General features: G+C 35.3%; 2 long non-coding RNA genes across 2 annotated transcripts; both read left to right on the top strand.

Annotated features, from left to right (window-relative positions):
- The first annotated feature begins 374 nt into the window (after positions 1–374).
- On the top strand, positions 375–3,632 carry LOC128523840 (uncharacterized). The gene is made up of 4 exons (XR_008360460.1): positions 375–636; positions 847–867; positions 2,905–3,206; positions 3,321–3,632. It is a non-coding gene; the product is annotated as an uncharacterized LOC128523840 (long non-coding RNA).
- Positions 3,633–10,311: 6,679 nt separating this feature from the next.
- Positions 10,312–19,331, top strand: LOC128523706 (uncharacterized). The gene is made up of 7 exons (XR_008360446.1): positions 10,312–10,370; positions 10,532–10,552; positions 13,556–13,664; positions 17,360–17,536; positions 17,827–17,870; positions 18,627–18,962; positions 19,077–19,331. It is a non-coding gene; the product is annotated as an uncharacterized LOC128523706 (long non-coding RNA).
- The last annotated feature ends 889 nt before the right edge of the window (positions 19,332–20,220 follow it).

Here is a 20,220-nt window from a genome sequence, read left to right as displayed (position 1 = left end):
TTGGTAAAATTCAATGCTTTTTTCTTTAATTGCTGTGATACTTAGAAACTTTACACTTTGTTTATATCCTGATTGCTTCATTTTAAACCCCTTGTGGTTGTGTACAGATGGAAAAAAAGACCGTGTGCAAAATACTTATCCGCGTGACTGTATGTTGTCAAACAGCCTCCGATTACATAATGGTTACAGCTATTATTTGCTGGTGTAAACGGTGGGAAGTTTCCTTAACAATAGTAGCGTGTTGTAGTCGAGTCTGTCTTTTTTTTTTAGTCTGTCTCTTTAATTTTATTTCCTCAGTCTTTCCTGAAGTCGTCATGTGCTGATGCGTCACTGCGAGGGTGGCGTGGAGTGTTAATAACGAAATAAAGCAAAAACACTTTGAAATAAAAGCTCTAAGATTCTCTCTCTCACACACACATACACACACAGTGTCTGGATACTGTAATGATTAATAAAAACATTGTTTCTAAGGTTACCATCCACGAGTTTCAAGTCAAGCTTAAAGCCACAAAGCTAAAAAAATAAAAAAGAAGAAGAAGAAGTGACCATTATTTAACGCATGCGTACTGACGTCAAACCGGGGAACTTATTTATCTGGCACACCTGTTCCTCTGTATAGACGTGATCTAGCTTCAGGTAAGCGCACCTTATCTGTCTGTTTGTAGCTTTTAGACTGTTTTCTATTTATTTTATAGTTTTTTAAAGATACTGTTTAGGGTAGGGTTTCTTTTGGTACTTGGTAAATCATTTATTGCTGTTTTGTTTACTTAAACTCAAAAGTAAACAGCTACAGTAAAATAAAAGAATGTGCAACATTTTCTTACTGTTGGTGTCCTTTGTCATCAGGAAGAACAGCTCAGCAGGAGGGTATGCACTTTTTCTTGTTTTAGAAATGGATCATTTGCTTGTTAGGTGAAAAATATACTGCAAAATATGATTACTGATCAGTTCTATTAATTAAAATTGAAAATAAATGCCGCTGTTGTCATAAAACAACAATTCTCAGAGACTGAAAGTGGATTATAATCCATAGACTGTTTTTAGCCGTACAGTCTGTATTGTCCAGGGGTGTGCTTTTTCTCTCTCTTTTTTTTTTGTGTGGCTTTTTTCCTATTCTTATTCTAAAACAAAATCAATAAACAACAATTATTTCTTTCTATACTATTTCAGTTCCTACATAACTGAACATATTGATTTTGTGCTTCTCATATACACTGCCTGGCCAAACAAACAAACAAAAATCATGTTGTTAAAAATACATTGGAACATTGGTTGCTTTAACAAGTATTACAGTGCATTGTTTTATTTTTTTACAATGTTACAACTGGACATGGGTCAGTTTCAAGGTATAACAGGTAGCACTAAAAATTTTCCGTTTTACTGCCCCTGTGGTATGACCTGATTATAGCTTGTCAAAGATGGAGCATACAGGAATCCACCAGATGCACAGGAAGGGGTTGTACCTCTATGCTGCACATGACTCCAACCCTGGGTTGACGTGAGCAGCCAGTTAGTTGCGAACTTCTCCCTGTCGAAAAGTCAGTTGTATAGAAAATTTTCAATTAGCAAAGAAAAAAAAAAAAACCAGAGCACCACCCATCAATCTTTGCCGAATTGAGGGTACCAGTGTTTTAAAGCAAAAATTTGCAACCAAATGCGAGACTGCTAACATTGGTGAAATACATATTACTGCATAGGCTTGGTACCAAGGAAACTAACATGGCTAATTAACTCACTAACATCAGCTAATTTCATAAAATCACTTCACATGACGGAGAAGAGCTTAACCTTTACTTTAGTACCATAATTAAATTAATCTGTTGTCTTCACCTTTGTTTAAATCTTGCACCATTACATAACGTACAGTCCACCTGTTCATAGTCACATTTCTTTTAATTGGCCTGCTGGCTGTCTGATGTTTGTCACTAAGTGACACAAAAATAATACCAAAATCAGTGCAATTAAGAAAAATTACACTCAGGATGATTTAGAAGAGCTGTGCATGTATTTTTAGCAAGTCTGCTATTTATTTTAATTACTTTATTTTAACATAATACATAATAAATGTTCCAAATATTTTTTCACTCATCTATACCGCTTTATCCTGTATTCAGGGTCACGGGGACCTGGAGCCTATCCCAGGAGACTTAGGGTTTTTTTTTGGCTGGGCAGTGGACAACATTATTTATTAATGAATCTACATGTTCCATGAGGGTGCCATGTTCATGCATAGTGAAAAAAATTTATATTTTGGCAAAAGTTTTTCCATATGATCTTTTAAATTATTGCTGTTTTTGTAAATTACATGGAGTTGACTCCCCCACTCATGATGATCTCTGGTTTAATATCTGTAATTGCTTAAATAGTTTACCTTTAAAAATATTTAATCTCTGAAAACTTTTTTTCTCCATATACTTTTTTTATATATATATATATATATATTTTATAAAAGTGTGTGTGTGTACAATATGTGTGTGTGTGTGTGTATATATATATATATATATATATATATATATATACACACACACATTTTATATATATACTGTATATGTGTATGTATATATATATATATATATATATATATATATATATATATATATATATATATTTTTTTTTTTTTTTTTTTTTTTATATCATTATTTGCCCACCTTTTCGTTAAAGATCATATATACAGGCAAACTGACTTTTTTTTGTATAAGGGTATTTGTTTAATGTAATTGGTGGTACTTGTTACTGACCATTATTTTTACATTTGGTATTTAAAGTCTGCGACTAATTTCCTTTTGATGATGCACCATTTTTATTACTCCTTTTTTCTTTGTGTTGAACTGTTAATTTGTTTGAGGTGAAGTGTAAAGTTAAAGAATATTGACATATATCATTATATGTCTAATATCATCAAAGGAGTATCGATCTGCCATCAGCATGAATCCCAACTATCCATATGGTGCTTATCCTCCATTCCAAGGCCCAACCCCATGCCCTCCACCACCACAGCCAGGAATGCCAGTTCCCTGTATTCCACCGATGAATCCAGGCTGTGTTCCTCCACAACCTGGGCCTCATCATGGGCATCATCACGGCCATGGGCATCATGGGCAGCATGGCCATGGGCACCACGGCCATGGGCACCACCATGGCCATGGGCATCATGGTCATGGGCATCACCATGGGCATTGCTAGCATGGCAAAAACTAAAATTCTTGGTAAGGTTAGGATGGGCAAGGGAATATCCTAATATAAACTTGAAGTAAAAATTAACATACTCTGTATTAGAGTTGTGTGTAATAATTTGTCATAACATATTATGATCGTAACAGGACCCATAGCAGCCACTGCAGTTTTTCGTGATTGAAGAGTGCATGAAGACCCACTTCAGATGAAACACTTGCTGTTCTTCTTTTACCCTCTGTCAAATATCTTACTATAATTTTACTGACTCATTAAAAATGCATAGCATGAATAAAGTCTATTAAACTAAAAAGAATTGCATAAGAGGATTTATTTCCTAATGTATTCAGCAACAGTGTTGTTTCTTCATGCCAGTAAACCCTTTTAACCCTTGCATACCTTCAGTGTAAATTTTACTCCATTTTTTTTGGAAACTTAAATTGAAGTTTTGTTTTTTTTCCCCATGTAGCTGGTATTTATTATTATTTTTAACATAGATGGTGTTCTAGGTCAAATTTGACATGTATACAGAGCCAGCCTTGAGCAAGGCCCTTAAATCTCAACTGTTTCGATGTATAAGGAGTGAAAATGTATGTCGCCAAATGCCTAATTGTAAAATGTGTGAAATTGTAAAATATATATATATATACTGTACACAAACACACAGAGCTTGGGAAAGAAATAAGAGACCACTGCAATTTACTCCAGAAAACTTCTGAAATGGCATCAAGAGGAAGATGGATGGTCACAACCCATCAAGCAAAGCTGAGCAGTTTGCTTTTTGTTTTTTAAAAAAAGAGTGGTCTAAAGTTACCAAAATTTACCAACAATGTGAAAACCTGGGAGAGAGCATGCCAAAAATGCATAAAAGCTGTAATTGCAAACCAGGGTTATTCCACCAAATATTGATTTCTTGATGTTATTTAGCCAAAGCATTAACAAAATTTGTTTACATATTTGCATTTTGTTTTATTTGAGTTATTAAAGCTCTGCAAATACTGCATGATTTTGGGTTTTTGATGTGATGCCATTTCCTTTAAATATACACCCTAAAATACAATAGTGTGTATATATGTGTGTATGTATATATACAATGAGGTCAATAAGTATTTGATCACCCTGTGATTTTGCAAGTTCTCTTACCTAGAAATTATAAAGGGGTCTACAATTTTCATCATAGGTGCAATTCCACTGTGAGAGACAGAATCTAAAAAGAAAAATCCGGAAATCACATTGTATGATTTTTTTTAAACAATTTATTTGTGAATTACTGTGTCAAATAGTTATTTGATCACTTGCTTATCAGCCATATTTCTGACCCTTAAAGACCTGTTATTTTGCTTTTAAATAGTCCAGCTACACTCTTCTCATGATTCTAATCTAGTAGCACCTGTTTGAGGTCGTTAGCTGTCATAAAGACACCTGTGCACCCCACAATCAGCCAAAGTCTAAGTAGCAACATGGGCAAAACCAAACGCTGTCAAAAGACGCGAGACAAAATTGTAGACCTTTACAAAGCTGGAAAGGGCTACAGGGCAATTGCCAAGCAGCTTGGTGAAAAAAGAACAACTGTTGGAGCAATTGTCAGAAAATGGAGTAGGCAAATGACGTAAGTACTCTCCTCGTGGGGTATCAATGATGCTAAGAATGGTAAAGAATCAGCCCAGAACTACATGGGAGGAGCTGGTCAATGCTGTGAAGAGAGCTGGGACCATCGTTTTCAAGGCTACTATCAGAAATACACGTCGTCATGGTTTAAAATCTTGCATCGCACAGAAGGTTCCCCTGCTTAAGTTAGGCCATGTCCAGAGGAGTCATGGGAGAAAGTCCTGTGGTCATATGAGACCAAAGTAGAACTTTTGAGGCTTAACTCCACTCGCCTTGTTTGGAGGAGGAAGAATGATGAGTATCATCCCAATAATACAGTACCATACCCACAGTGAAGCATGGGGCTGGAAGCATCATGCTCTGGGGGTGTTTTTCTGCACAGGGGACAGGACGACTGCACTGTATTAAGGAGAGGATGAACAGGGCCATGTATTGTGACATATTGGGCAAAAACCTCCTTCCCTCAGTCAGAGCATTAAAGATGGGTCGTGGCTGGGTCTTCCAACATGACAATGACCCAAAGCACACAGCCAGGAAAACCAAGAAGTGGCTCTGTAAGAAACATATCAAGGTTCTGGAGTGGCCTAACCAGTCTTCAGACCTAAGTCCAATAGAAAATCTTTGGAGGGAGCTGAATCTCCGTGTTGCTGAGCGACAGCCCCAAAACCTGACAGATCTAGAGAGGATCTGTATGGAGGAGTGGGCCGAAATCCTTCTGCAGTGTGTGCAAACCTGGTGAAGAACTACAGGAACCATTTGACCTCTGTAATTGTTAACAAAGGCTTCTGTACCAAATAACTAGATGTGCCCGCGACTTCTTTCGCATGGAATTCAATTTAACACTCATAAGTGAGTTTAAAAAAAATGTACTATGCCATCAATGAAATTTTAAGATTAAGTAATGATTTTTTTGTAATGATACAGGGGCGTTTTTAAATAAGCATCTTCTCTTCCCGTGGCCTGATTGTCATGGCCAAATACACCTGTGAAAACCCCATTAAAATAAGTTAATTTTACATGAAGCGTGCACAAACAGACAAAAATTTTAAAAACCATCTGAATGTGTTCTACCCTTAGAACATCATTCATTTACATCATCCCCCCTCCAAATTATTTTTTTGCAAATATCTTTAATAGGTGGGGTTGTTGAGGACTGTAGGCCAAAATAACTTAAAATTAAGTAAGAAACTAGCAAAATTAAAAGCTTTAAAAATTTTAATTAGCTGCCTGGTTGTAGCATTTAGACTGTGTCCTATTTATGTTATTGGGTTTTTAAAAATACTTTTTAGTAGAGATGGGAATCATGATACGATATCACATGATTTTATAAATAGGCAGATTAAATAGATTCAATTTTATAAATATCAAGATTCAATAGATGGATTATTATTTTTTAAATAATTTTTTATTTTATTTTGGAGTCAGTTTGGTGATACATTAATTGCCACACAAGAATCGTGACGCATAACTGAATCAATTATTTGGCCCATCAGTTGTCTTGGTTGCTTGATTTATCTATTAATTTATGTATTAAGATATCAAGATGAATCTAAAGGGTTTCGAGATACAAGTAGAAAAAGCCCTGGGCAAAGGGATGTCTTAATATATTTAAATAAAAAAGTGGAAATTAAGATATATATTAAAGTTCTGTGTAATAATTTGTAATAACAAAATATTATGATCGTAACAGGACCCCTAGCAGCCTTCAGTTGCAGGAAGACTGCAGGAAGATCCACTTCACATAAAACAACTTCTCTGTTCTTCTTTTACTATTTGTTGATTACTTTGCTATATAGAGAAATATGTAATAACCATCACTCAGAACTTCTTTTTTCTGTCCTTTTATTGACTTTTTATGAAGGCATAAAACTAAAAGAAATGACATCAGAGGATTTCTTACCACATATATTGCATAACATTAATTTTGTGTTTTTCTTTCTGCATACTGTAAGGGTCCATTTAAACCACTTTAACATATAAATTAAAATATAGTTAAAAAATATATATTTCTCCATGTAGCTAGTAAAAACTTTCAAATTTGACCCTTGTATATATTCGAAAGTATTTTATAGTCATTAGAAGGGGTCAATCAGTGTAACTGGTGAATCTGGAAAGAGAAAAAATATAGATGTAGAAATTTAGAAACAAAATACTGTGTCTGTCTTTAGAACCTACGTGGTCTACTGTTAGCACCTCCAATCTTAGTTACAGTTAAGAAGTAACCCATTACAACCAACACAGCTGATATTATGGAGTCAAAATCCAGTGTGCAGGAGGCCATTCAGTAGTTCTGTTAGTTGAGGACTCGCAAGGACACAGAGAGTGAGGAGGTGATGTATCAGAAAAATGAAAACAATTATAGAAAAAAACCTACCTATTGTGGCCAGCATTAATGTTTTTAGCAATTTGTACTGCATTTGTGCTTTTCTGTGGAATTCGACTGCATATTCAATGCACTTGGTGGTGTAAATCTTATGGCTGATCAGTGTATGTCCAAGGACAATGCCATCTGTTGGTCCTCTGTAGCATATGAGTCTGCAGATAGGACCGCAGCAGCACAAAATGCAATTTTGGTAAACTGGCGGCACCATAATGTAATGTTCTAAATTTAAAGTGGAAAAACAAGAGTATCTTAAAGCATGTTCTAATAATAAACATTAAGGCAGATGCTCTTATCCTTAGCGACTTACTAAAATGCTTAAGTTTCCATCATTGATAGATCCTTACACTGGGTTACTTGGTTACTAACTAAGTGCCATTAGTCATACACTGTTAGGGAGGGTTTTTTTTGCCCAAGGATTGGAGGAACAGCACACACACATATACATACACTTTATTTACCCATCATGGGGTGGTACATATTGAGCAGCAAGTGAACAGTCAGTTGGGTGTTTTTAGGGCGGGGGGAGAGGGGCGGTTATTAATCCAAGTACTGAAAAAACACCTATGTCTTAAGTCGTCGTTTAAAGACTGCCAGGGACTCAACTGTACAGACCTCTTAGGGAAGTTCATTCCAAAACCTAGATGCCAGAACAAAAAAGTCTCTCATTGATCACTCAGGTTTGTTGACGGTGAGGTGATTGGTTGCCTTACATCCCTGGAAGCCCTCATGTTTGTGTTTCCTTCTGGCTCTCCCTTTTTAGTTATGCTGTCATAGTTGGTCCTGCCGGAGTCTCTGCTTGCACTCTGCACTAAATATACATTCATTTTTTACATTGTTCGACTGTGACCATACCTAACTGTTATTTCTCCATCTCTTTACTCTCTCCTTTTCTGCTCTCTCCTCTCTCTCTCTCTTCCTCTCTCCTTTTTCCTCTACCTATCTCTCTGTCGAGCTATACATGTCGCTCCTGAGCTGCCAGTGATCCAGACCGCCTCTGCCCGCTGGACCTCTCTAACTCATCCTGGAGTCCTGCTTCTGGTTGGAGATCTTATCACATGGATGCCCCCGTGTGGTCTGCCTGGAATGCGTGTGGTGACTGGGGTTGGTTCCACTTTTCCATGAAGGTGGTCCTGTCCTCGACTGATGCAGACAGCTGTTCTCTGAGGACCTGTGACTTCAGTCGCTCAATAGTTCAGGACTGGAATTTTTCACAGTCTACCTGAGCCTCCAGGAACAAACTGGACTTTAATCTTACACATCTCCTCTTATACTGAACTTCCAGTCTCGCATATTATTATGCACATCAATCCCTGCTATCTGTTTTCACCCAGATGAGGATGGGTTCCCAGTTGAGTCTGGTTCCTCTCAAGGTTTCTTCCTATTACCATCTCAGGAAGTTTTTTCTTGCCACTGTCGCCGTCGTCCTAGGCTTGCTCATCAGGGACAATCATATAATTTTGATTCATACACATTCACATTTCATACAAACTTAATTCTTTTGATTGTGTAAAGCTGCTTTGTGATGATGTAAATCGTTAAAAGCGCTATACAAATAAAATTGAATTGAATTGCATTTTGGATGTGCATCTCTGTATTGTTAATACCTGTTTGGGTAATTTTTTTATAAATGTTATTATTAGTTATCATTGCTATGGGCAACATTTTTTACTATCATTAATGTGCTGTATAAAAGAATTAAAATCTATCCGTTTGAATAGTAGCATACTCTCCTAACATACTTATAATTTAGCGAGTGTATATAGCAAGTAAGGGATAAGCAAATAGTAAAAATATAGTGATTGCTGAATAATTAATACATATCCATTAATCAGTCAGAGCGCTCGATACTCTTGAAAATTCTGTTCTTAAATTAAATTGACATTAAAATCACTACCATTTTGAAAATAACAATAAAAAAAATTAAATAAAACGAATTTTCAATTCAAAAGTCGATTTAATAATACAATTAAATAGTCAAATATTTCCATCCTTTTTAAAGTGTAAAATCAATCTGGGCCAGGACAATTTCACTTTAACTATATAGTTGGGTACCTGCTAGGTATGGTATAATACATATTTGCCTGGACAGAATGGTTTAAGCCACCAAAATAACGTTTTTATTGATAAACTGCGCAGCTTTTGCCAACGTGAACACTCCCGTTAGTAACGAGGTGAATCAGGAGCTAACTTCAGCCGCAGAGTGAGACGCTGCGCAATAAGAAGCCAAACGAATCGGAAGCTGCGAATAAGGAGCTAACTTCAGCCTCGTACAAACATGCGAGTTGCAATGGTTAAAAGTGGCCTTTAAATAGAACAGCCAACACCCATTTGTAAAACAATAAAATGTACATACCTTTCTCATAAGAGACAAATGGTGTGGGAGTCAAATGATGTAACCATTTACACTATCTTTTTTTGTTTGTTTACTTAATTACTTTTTTTATTTAACTTGTTTGTTTATTGGAGTTCTATAATTGTTATAATTTTGCTTCCCTAGACCACCCCAATACGTTAATTGTCCCAATACTCCTCGGCTTGGTAAAAGTCAATGTTGTTGTTGTTGTTTTTTTCTTTAATTGCTGTGACACTTAGGGAGTTATTTTTATATTTTGTTAAGTCAGCTGAAACTCTACACTTTGTTTATATCCTGATTGCTTCATTTTAAACCCATTGTGGTTGTGTACAGATGATAAAAAAAAAAAAAAGACCGTGTGCAAAATACTTATCCGCGTGACTGTATGTTGTCAAACAGCCTTTGATTACATAATGGTTACGGCTATTATTTGCTGGTATAAACGATGGAATGTCTCCTTAACAACAGTAGCGTGTTGTAGTCGAGTCTGTCTCTTTAATTTTATTTCCTCAGTTTTTCCTGAAGTCATCATGTGCTGAGTGTTGGGACCTGTAGACCAAAAATAACGAAATAAAGCAAAAACACTTTAAAATAAAAGCTCTAAGATTCTCTCTTACACACACACACACACACACATACATACATACACACAGTTTCTGGGAAATTATTTATGAAAACACCGTTTCTAAGGTTACTATCCACGAGTTTCAAGTCAAGCTTAAAGCCACAAAGCTATAAAAAAGAAGAAGAAGAAGAAGAAGTGACCATTACTTAACGCATGCGTACTGACGTCAAACCGGGGAACTTATTTATCTGGCACACCTGTTCCTCTGTATAGACGTGATCTAGCTTCAGGTAAGTGCACCTTATCTGTCAGGGTTTTTTTTTTGGTACTCGGTAAATCATTTATTGCTGTTTTGTTTACTTAAACTCAAAAGTAAACAGCTACAGTAAAATAAAAGAATGTGCAAGGTTTTTATTATCATTTTCTTACTGTTGGTGTCCTTTGTCATCAGGAAGAACAGCTCAGCAGGAGGGTATGCACTTTTTCTTGTTTTAGAAATGGATCATTTGTTTGTTAGGTGAAAAATATACTGCAAAAAATGAAAATAAATGCCGCTGTTGTCATAAAACAACAATTCTCAGAGACTGAAAGTGAAACCTATAGACTGTTTTTAGCCGTACAGTCTGTATTCTCCAGTGGTGTGGTGTTTTTTGTTGTTGTTGTTTTCCAATTCTTATTCTGAAACAAAATCAATTATTTCTTTGCATACTATTTCAGTTCCTACATAATTGTACATGTTGATTTTGTGCCTCTCATATACCTTTACTTTAGTACCATAATTAAATTAATCTGTTGTCTCCACCTTTGTTTAAATCTTGCACCATTACATAACGTACAGTCCATCTGTTCAAAACAAAAATAATACCAAAATCAGTGCAATTGAGAGAAATTACACTCAGGATGATTTCGAAGAGCTGTCCATGTATGCGTGCTTATTTTGGCATTAATTTGGCTCACTTGCACACTCTTTCCCCTTGCGTCTGTGTGCATCAACATTAAAGTAACAATCATTATTATAGCATTATATAATATTCATAGTAGCAGTAGTAGAATGTTTTTACATAAAATCAAGAATTATTAAATAATGTAATATGATAAGATTTGTTTAATCCAGTAGTGTGTGTGTGTGTATTATGTATATTTAAATTCAAAGTCATTACAGTTTTAGGCTTCCTTAAGGAACTGCATTTATTTTTAGCAAGTCAGCTATTTATTTTATTTACTTTATTTTAAAATAATACATAATAAATGTTCCAAATATTTTCTTTCTCACTCATCTTCTATACCGCTTTATCCTGTATTTACACACATATACACACACTCATTTACACACTACGAGCAATCTGGGAATGCCATTTAGCCTAACCTGCATATCTTTGGACTGTGGGAGGAAACCCAACCAAGCACGGGGAGAACATGGAAACTCCATGCACACAGAGATGGGAATGGAGCCTGGCCAGGAATCAAACCTGGACCCTGGAGGTGCAAGGCGACAGTGCTAACCACTACACCACCGTGCCACCCCAAATATTTTCTGTTGTTTAAAAATAAATTGGTTTTTTTTTTTTTTTTTTTTTAAACCCAGCCATTTCATAACACATTTTACACCTGAATACAGGGAGTGCTGTACAGGCAGTCAAATATCAACAACATATAAATATTAAAACCTCATGAAATACAGCACAGACAAAGATGTTTTTGTAAACTCATGCAGTGTGGAAACAGATCTAAGTTTTGGAGCAGCAACTGCGAAAGCTCGGTCACCTCTTAATTTTAATTTAGATTGGGGAATGTTTAATAGTCTCTGATAGGAAGACCTAAAATACCGTCCGGAGTTATGAACAGATATTGATTTTGATAAATACAAAGGTGCTAACCCATTCAGTGTTTTAAAAACCAGCAACAGAACTTTAAAATCAATTCTATATCGAATTGGTAGCCAATGTAAAGACATTAAAACTGGGGTAATGTGGTCTCGTTTACGCACGCCAGTAAGGAGCCTAGCGGCAGCATTTTGTACCATTTGCAGTCAGTTAAGAGCCGCTTAATTTATACCCATATAAAGGGAGTTGCAGTAGTCCAGCCTTGTTGATATAAAAGCATGAATGACCCTTTCAAAGCCCTTACCAGACAGAAATGGTTTCACTTTAGCTAAGACTCTAAGACTCTAAAACTGGTTTTGACTACTGAACTGATTTGTTTGTTAAATTTAAGAGCGCTGTCGAAATAAACCTCCAGATTCTTCACTACTGGTTTCACACAGGAAGACAACTGTCCAAGATGTAAGCCTAGTAGCCTTAGACCTGACTAATCTAAGTGACTCCAGATCATAACACTCCCTCCAGAGGCTTATACTACAGGCTTATACTTTGCCGATGCCTGCATCTTCAGTTGTTTTCTTTGCTTGATACAGACCAGTAATTTCACCAATTTAACAATCTTTTCCTCAACCCTGGGATACATCTAACATGGTCGTTTAGGTAATGAGAAACTTTACCTGTTAGGGGTAAAAGAATTGTTGCCAGCTAATACCTATTAATCATTGCAATCATGATTTTAACAAGATGCTTATTTAAATCAAAATCCTTTTTTGTCTGGGCAGTGGACATTATTTATTAACAAATCTACAGAGGGTGCCATGTTCATGCATAGTGGAAATTAATATTTTATCAAACTAAAATATTCGTTTTTCCATATGATCTTTTAAATTATTACTGTTTTGTAAACTACATGGAGTTGTCTTTCCCACTCATGATGTGGTCGGATGAGACCAAATAGAACTTTTTGGTCTTAACTCTATTTGCCGTGTTGGGAGGAAGAAGAATGATGAGTATCATCCCAATAATACCATACCTACAGTGAAGCATGGGGCTGGAAGCATAATGCTCTGGGGGTGTTTTTCTGCACAGGGGACAGGACGACTGCACTGTATTAAGGAGAGGATGAACAGGGGCCATGTATTGTGACATATTGAGCAAAAACCTTCTTCCCTCAGTCAGAGCATTAAAGATGGGTCATGGCTGGGTCTTCCAACATGACAATGACCCAAAGCACACAGCCAGGAAAACCAAGAAATGGCTCCGTAAGAAGCATATGGACTATTTAAAAGCAAAAAACAGGTCCTTGAGGGTCAGAAATCTGGCTGATAAGCAAGTGATCAAATACTTATTTGACACATTATATTTCTCACAGTGCACTCACAGTGGAAATGCACCTATGCTGAAAATTGTAGACCCCTCCATGATTTCTAAGTAAGAGAACTTCTAAAAATTACAGGGTGTTCAAATACCTATTGACCTCACTGTATATGCGCATATACTGTATATATGCGGTTTTGTTTAGAAATACCCAAGTATAGAAAAATAAGTATTTAAGTAAGTATAAAAATAAAGAATTTTGTTTGTTCATTCTGTAGAGATTGTCCTTTATCAACAGCAAAATCTTAGCAGAAAGGTATGCTCTTTTCTTGTTTTAGAAATGGGTGTTGGTTCACTTGTTGAAAAGTAGATGTGCACTGACATAAAAACAGAGGAACATGATTCTACAGCACGCTCTGTTGTTGTGTAGACGACATCTAGCTCCAGGTAAGTGCACTTTAGCCGTCTGGTTGTAGCATTTAGACTGTAGACTATTTATTTTATTGGGTTTTGAAGACCCAAGTATAGATAGTAGAGGTGGGAATCATGATACAATATAAGTTTTTAGTAGAGGTGGAAATCATGATATGATATTAGTTTTTAGTAGAGATGGGAATCATGCGATATTATTACAATACCTAGTTATCGATTTGTATTGAGATTCTAGTATTGTGATTTTATAAATATCCAGATTTAATATATTCAATTTTATAAATATCCAGATTTAATAGATGGATAATTTTTGGTGGAAAAAAAATGGTGATACATTAATTGCCACACAGAAGAATCGTGATACATAACTGAATCAATTCTTTCCCCCATCAGTTGTTTTGGCTGCTTGATAATTTATCTATTCATTTATGTATTAAGATATTAAGATGTATCTAAAGGGTATTGAGATACAAGTAAAACTACAGGCATTAAAAAAACAGTAAGACCCACTATAGCTAAAAAAAAAAAAAAATTAAGGAAATAATTTTTTTTTTTTACTTGTTTCTTTTGTATTGAGGTATCACACTTTATCAACAAGATCAGGAATAGCTAAGCAGTTTCAGAAATGGATGTCCGTTCAGTTGTTTGTTAGGTGAAAAGTTATTGTGCAAAATATGATCACGGATCGGTTGTTGTTAATAAAACAGAAAATAAATTCCACTGTTGTCATAAACAACTATTCTTTTCATCCTTTGAATTTCTACATAATTATAGAATATAAAAAATAATTATTAAAATAATATGTTTTCCCTTTAAAAACGTATCCCATCTCTGAAGACTCTTGAAACACACTGTATGATCCATCCATCCGACTAGGGACCGTGGAAACCAATGGTGATTTCCACTGTATTTATTCCTGTTTTAAAACCGTGGTAGAACCTCCAGTCAACATTCACATGTACATTCAGACGTTATGGGCAATTTGAGAATTCAAATAAGCCTAATCTGCATAGACTTGGGGGAGGAAACCAGAGTACCCGGAGGAAACCCACCAAGCACAGAGAGAGAACATGCAAAACTCACAAAACCTGTGGAAGGCATAAAACCTGGACCCTGGAGATGCAAGGCGACAGTGCAAACCACTAAGCCACTGTGCCATTATATACACCCACTCATCCATTAAAGAAGAAGGGGAGGGGGATGGAAAGACAAATTACAGGCAGACAAGATGAGTTTTCATATGAATTTTTGATTTACAATGATTGTTGGTACTTTTTACTAACCACGTTTTTTCACGTTTTTGAGTTTGTTTTAAAATAGCTTGGCCTTGGTAAAAAAAATAATGTTAAAAGTCACTATGAGAAAAAAAAAATTAAAAAAAGAACAACAAATACAATGACTAAGACCTATGATACACTATTTACAATAGTTCTTTTTTACATTATTTTTACTTTTTTTTTTTTTTTTTGCTTTGTCTTGAACTGTTATTTCTTTATTTATGTTTATGAGGTGAAATGTGTGTTTGTGTTTTTAGCAATATCAAGGAAGGAGTATCTCACTTGCAACAGCATGAACCTCAACTTTCCATTTGATGTTTTTTCTCCCATGCAAGGCCTAAGCCAATTCCTACAACTATCACAGCAAGGGTGGGGAGATACCTATAATCAACCGATGAACCCTGTTTTTTTCCCAGGACAATATGGGCATCATGGTCATCATAATCATGGGCATCAGCATGGTTTCTTGAATCTCCCAACTGGGCAACAAAATGGCCATCAGCAGAACTATTACCCTTCCCCTCACCATGGCCATCACCCACCATGGTCATCATAACAACCATGGACATTTCTAACATGGCAAGAACTAAATTGCATGGTAAATATATGATGGGTGAAGAGGTGGAAATTAACATATGTATTATAGTTGTGTGTAATTCATAATAAAATTTTGTGATCATAACAGGACCTCTGGCAGCCCCTGCACTTTTTGGTAAGAGAAGATTGCATACAGATCCTCTTTAAATGAAGCAAATTATTTTTGACATTTTACTCTTTGTTCAAGTACCTTGCTGTATATAGAAAAATGTATTATCATCACTCAGAACTTATTTCTTCTTTCATGAATTTAACGTGATTCGTGACATGACACAATGCTTAAAACCTACATGAGATGATTGCTTAAAATAAAATTTACATTTTACTGCCATCCTTGTGTTAATTCCATAAAAATACATATAATTAATAAAAAACAATTATGAAACAAATCAGAATGATGTGAGTATCACAGTCATGTGTATGTTTCTTTCTACAAGGAAAAATACTCGGCAACCTGAATGTTGATTTTTTTTTTTTTTTACCCTTTAAGTTTTACATTTTTACAGGTTTAAATAAAAAGAGATGACTGAACATATAGCTGTAGGAAAATAAGAGCAAAATCATGAAAGTCAGGGTGGTTAAAAATGTATGGTGTTACTTTCCAAACAGTCAATAAGCAGGTTTTGATGAGGAGTGGCAAAAATACTGGGATAACCTCACTATAAAGTAGTGCCATTATCAACATGGAGTGCTTCAATCATCATTCAGTGATTTTTTTTCTCCCAGCCAGCTTTGTTTGATGTTGTGGAATATCCTTAAAACAATTCAATTTTAGTTATAAGGAACTAACAGCCAAAAAAAGACTTTTTCAAACTATACTGGTCTAGTTAAATATTTAAATGAAGTTGTATATTTGAAATACATCATGACCGGAGGTCCTACCATGGTTGTAAAATAGAATAAATACAATGATCATCATTGGCCTCCATGGTCCCTAGTTGGACTACAGAGGTTCCTAGATGGATGGATGGATTGGCAAATATTCTCTGCATTAATAAGATAAAAGCTGAACTTTTTGGAAGGTGTGGCCCGTTACATCTGGCATAAAACTAACATTTTATAAAACGAACATCATACTAACAGTCAAACATGGTGGTTATAGAGTGATGGTCTGGGGCTTCTTTGCAGCTTCAGGACCAGGACGATTCGCCATAATTGATAGAACCATGAATTCTGAGCTCTGCCAGAAAATCCTGAAGGAGAATGTCCAGCCATCCGTTCGTGACCTTAAGCTCAAGCGCACTTGGGTTATGCAGCAGGACAATGATCTAAAACACACCAGCAAGTCCACATCTGGATGGCTCAAAAAAAAAATTATAAATAAAAATCAAGGTTTTAGAGACGCCTAGTCAAAAAATCTGGACTTAAATCCAATTAAAATGCTGTGGCATGACCTTAACATGCTGTTAATGTTCGAAAAACCCTGTTGCTGAATCAAAAAAAAAATTCAAAGAGTGGGCAAAATTAAGTAAAATTACTTTTTCAAATTTGTTTCTTTCATTTTTATATGTCCCTTTAGGGGCTCAGTAAAATATTTGTGGAGCTGAGTGTGTGTGCTAATATGAACACCCTTTATGAGTACTCCTTTCACATACCATGGCTATTGCTAATACTTGAGGGATGTGTCGTTAACAACAGTACCATTGCTTTGATGCTGTTGTAAACTAAACAAACCTGTCTGGTGTGATTCCAGCAGGTAACTTGCGTATGAAGATGAGCCATGTCGCGTGACTGCTGATGCGTCACTGAAAGGGTGGGGTTGTTGGGGACTGTAGGAAACGAAATAAAGCAATGACAAACGCAAATAAAATATTTTTTTCTCTATGTTTCATACAGACAGTGTCTGGGTGCTCATGTTTGCGCATACTATTAACAAGTTAATGTCGACAAGTTGCAAGTCAGGCAGCACCTGGATAGAACGTCATCATTTCGCGCATGCGCATTAGCGTGAAAACAGACGACCTTAATTATCTGGCACACCTGTTGTGCCGTGTAGTTGAGATCTAGCATCAGGTAAGTGCACTTTATGTCTGTGCCTTTGGGACTTTTCTATTTATTTTATTCGGTTTAGAAGACACTTTTTTTAAGTTACTACTTGATAATTTATTAGGCTGCTGTTCTGATTATCAAGCAATTAAAAGTAAATATGAGTTAAGATACTGTTTATTCCAGAAGATTTTATTTTTATTTACAACAGTGTGTATAATTCTTTTTGATAACTCTGTATATATACATTGAATATAAAGTCTAAAACCCAAAACAGCTCTACCAAAATAAGGAAGTTGTGTATTTTTTCTTTGTAGGTGTTGTTGTTTATCAGACGCATCAGGAACATCTCAGCAGAAAGGTATGCACTGGTGTGTGTGTTTTTTTTTTTTTTTTAAATGGGTTTAGTTCACTTTTTAGGTGAGAAGTTGTCACAAAAAAGGAGGAAGTTTATTAGCTGGTATACCGATTGTGTTGTGTATATGAGATTTAGCTTCAAGTAAGTTCAACTCAGCTTTCTGTCTGTAACTTTTAGCTTTTATTACTTCTTATTTTCAACGACACTTTTTAGGGTATTGGTTTGTTTAGTTTGGCTGCTCAATAATGAATTTATTAGACAGCTGTTTTGCTTATCAAGCCATAAAATTGTTTTTTTTTTTAAATATAACTATCATGATAGCAAAATAAAGAAGTGTATGTATGTATGTATTAACATGCATATACACACTGTAGGTATCATACTTTATCAACAAGATAAAGAACACCTTACTAGTTTTAGAAATGGATGTTTGTTCATTTTTTTGTTAGGGTTAAAGTTATAATGCAGTAAGATCACAGATCAGTTGTATTCAGTAAGACCAAAAAAATAAATGCCACGGTTGTCAGATTAACAATCCTTTTCATACTATTTCATACATCAATGTAGAAGTTGGTTATGTGTTTCCTACATACACTAAGGTAATATATTGCATCATAATATGAATTCACTGTTTCTATATTAACTAAATTCATTTTGTCACATTGTTTTTATATATCTTTTTTTGTCTAGAACTCTTGTTTAAGTATTTATGTTCGTGAGGTAAAATGTGTGTTTGTGTTTTTTTGTAACATTATCAAGGAAGGAGTAGATCACTGGAAACAACATGAACCCCAATTTTCCATATGGTGCATATCCTCCCATCCAAGCGCCAGGCCCATACCTACCACCATCACAGACAGTATGGGGAGGTCCCTATATGCCACCGATGAATCCTGGTTATTTTCCAGCACAGTATGGGCCTTATCATCATCCTCCTCCTCCTCATCATCATCATGATCATGGGCATCACCATCACCATGGTCTTTTGTCTCATCTCCTTCCTGGACATCACCATGGTCACCACCATGACCATCACCACCACCATGGGCATCACCACCACGGACATTGCTAGCATGGCAAAAAATAAATTGCATGGTAAATATATAATGGACAACGGTGTGTCTTATAAAAACATTAATAAAGAGGTGGGAATTAACATATGTATAATAGTTGCGTGTGATTCATAATAAAACATTGTGATCATAACAGGACTTCTGGCAGCCTTTGAAGGTTTTGGTGATGGAAGATTGCATGCAGATCCTCTTCAAATGAAGCAATTTTTTTTCTCTCTTTGAATACCTTGCTATAGTTAGAAAAATGTATTAATCATTGCTTGGAGCTTTTATGCATTTAACAATGTGACTGCATGAGGTTGCTTAAAACCAAATTGAAATTCTATTGCCATCTTTTTTTTTTTTTATTTCATTAGAAACATAAAATTAATAAAAATGTTTATAAAACAAATCAGAATTATGTGTGGCTCACTTACAAGGTATAGTGCATAACATTCATATTGTGGGTATTTGTGTTTCTACAAGGTAAACTTTTAAACTCTCCAACCTGAATGGTAATTGTTTTCCCCTTTGGTATTTCATTATTTTTTTTTTTCATTACTACATCAGGTCCAAAAAAAATAAACTAAAAAATGAATAAGAGTTGACTGAACATGTAGTTATAGGAAGTCAGAGTACCATGTTGCCATTACTTTAATCGAGTGCTTTATTCCCCTTCTGACCACACTGATTTTACCCAAGCTAGCTTTTTTTAAATTGTTTGTTGTGAAATATCTTTAAAAAATGTTAGTTTTAGTTATCAAGAACTATCAGCTCTCTACTTACTCAAGTTTTTTTGAGTATAAGACAAAAATAATTTGTTTCATCTATGAAACCTGTTTGAGCTTTGATTAAAAAGTTTTACTACTCTGTCACAGGTTTCCCAATTTATTAGCTACTATGAGTTTATTTTAAACCTAAATATTTTTATATTTAGTATTTGAAATATGTCACATACTATATAGGTTGTGTAATGTGAATGTGTTTTCAGGTTTCTGCCCTTGTAGGCGTAAAAGGAAAAATCAGTGTGGCATCACTGGCCAAACAATCTCTTTACTCACAGCAGGTTTTGTTATGCAAAGCTGAGGCCAAAACTATGATGTGGAGTCAAATGAGAAGTTAAAGTATGGCAAAAACATCAGGATATAAATAAAAGGAAGATGTCACTATAAATTTCAAAATCATGTATGTATTGAAAGCAACCAAAACAGGAACTCAATAGAAGAAGCTGATTTTAATCTCATGATTGACCACACAAACACTTAAAATTGTAAAACATTTTAATGGATTATTTCCATCCA

Source organism: Clarias gariepinus, chromosome 5 (genome assembly GCF_024256425.1).
Source record: "Clarias gariepinus isolate MV-2021 ecotype Netherlands chromosome 5, CGAR_prim_01v2, whole genome shotgun sequence".
In the NCBI taxonomy this organism is placed as follows: domain Eukaryota; kingdom Metazoa; phylum Chordata; class Actinopteri; order Siluriformes; family Clariidae; genus Clarias; species Clarias gariepinus.
Note: the sequence above shows the minus strand (reverse complement) of the source record. Positions and strands in the feature narration are given on the sequence as shown.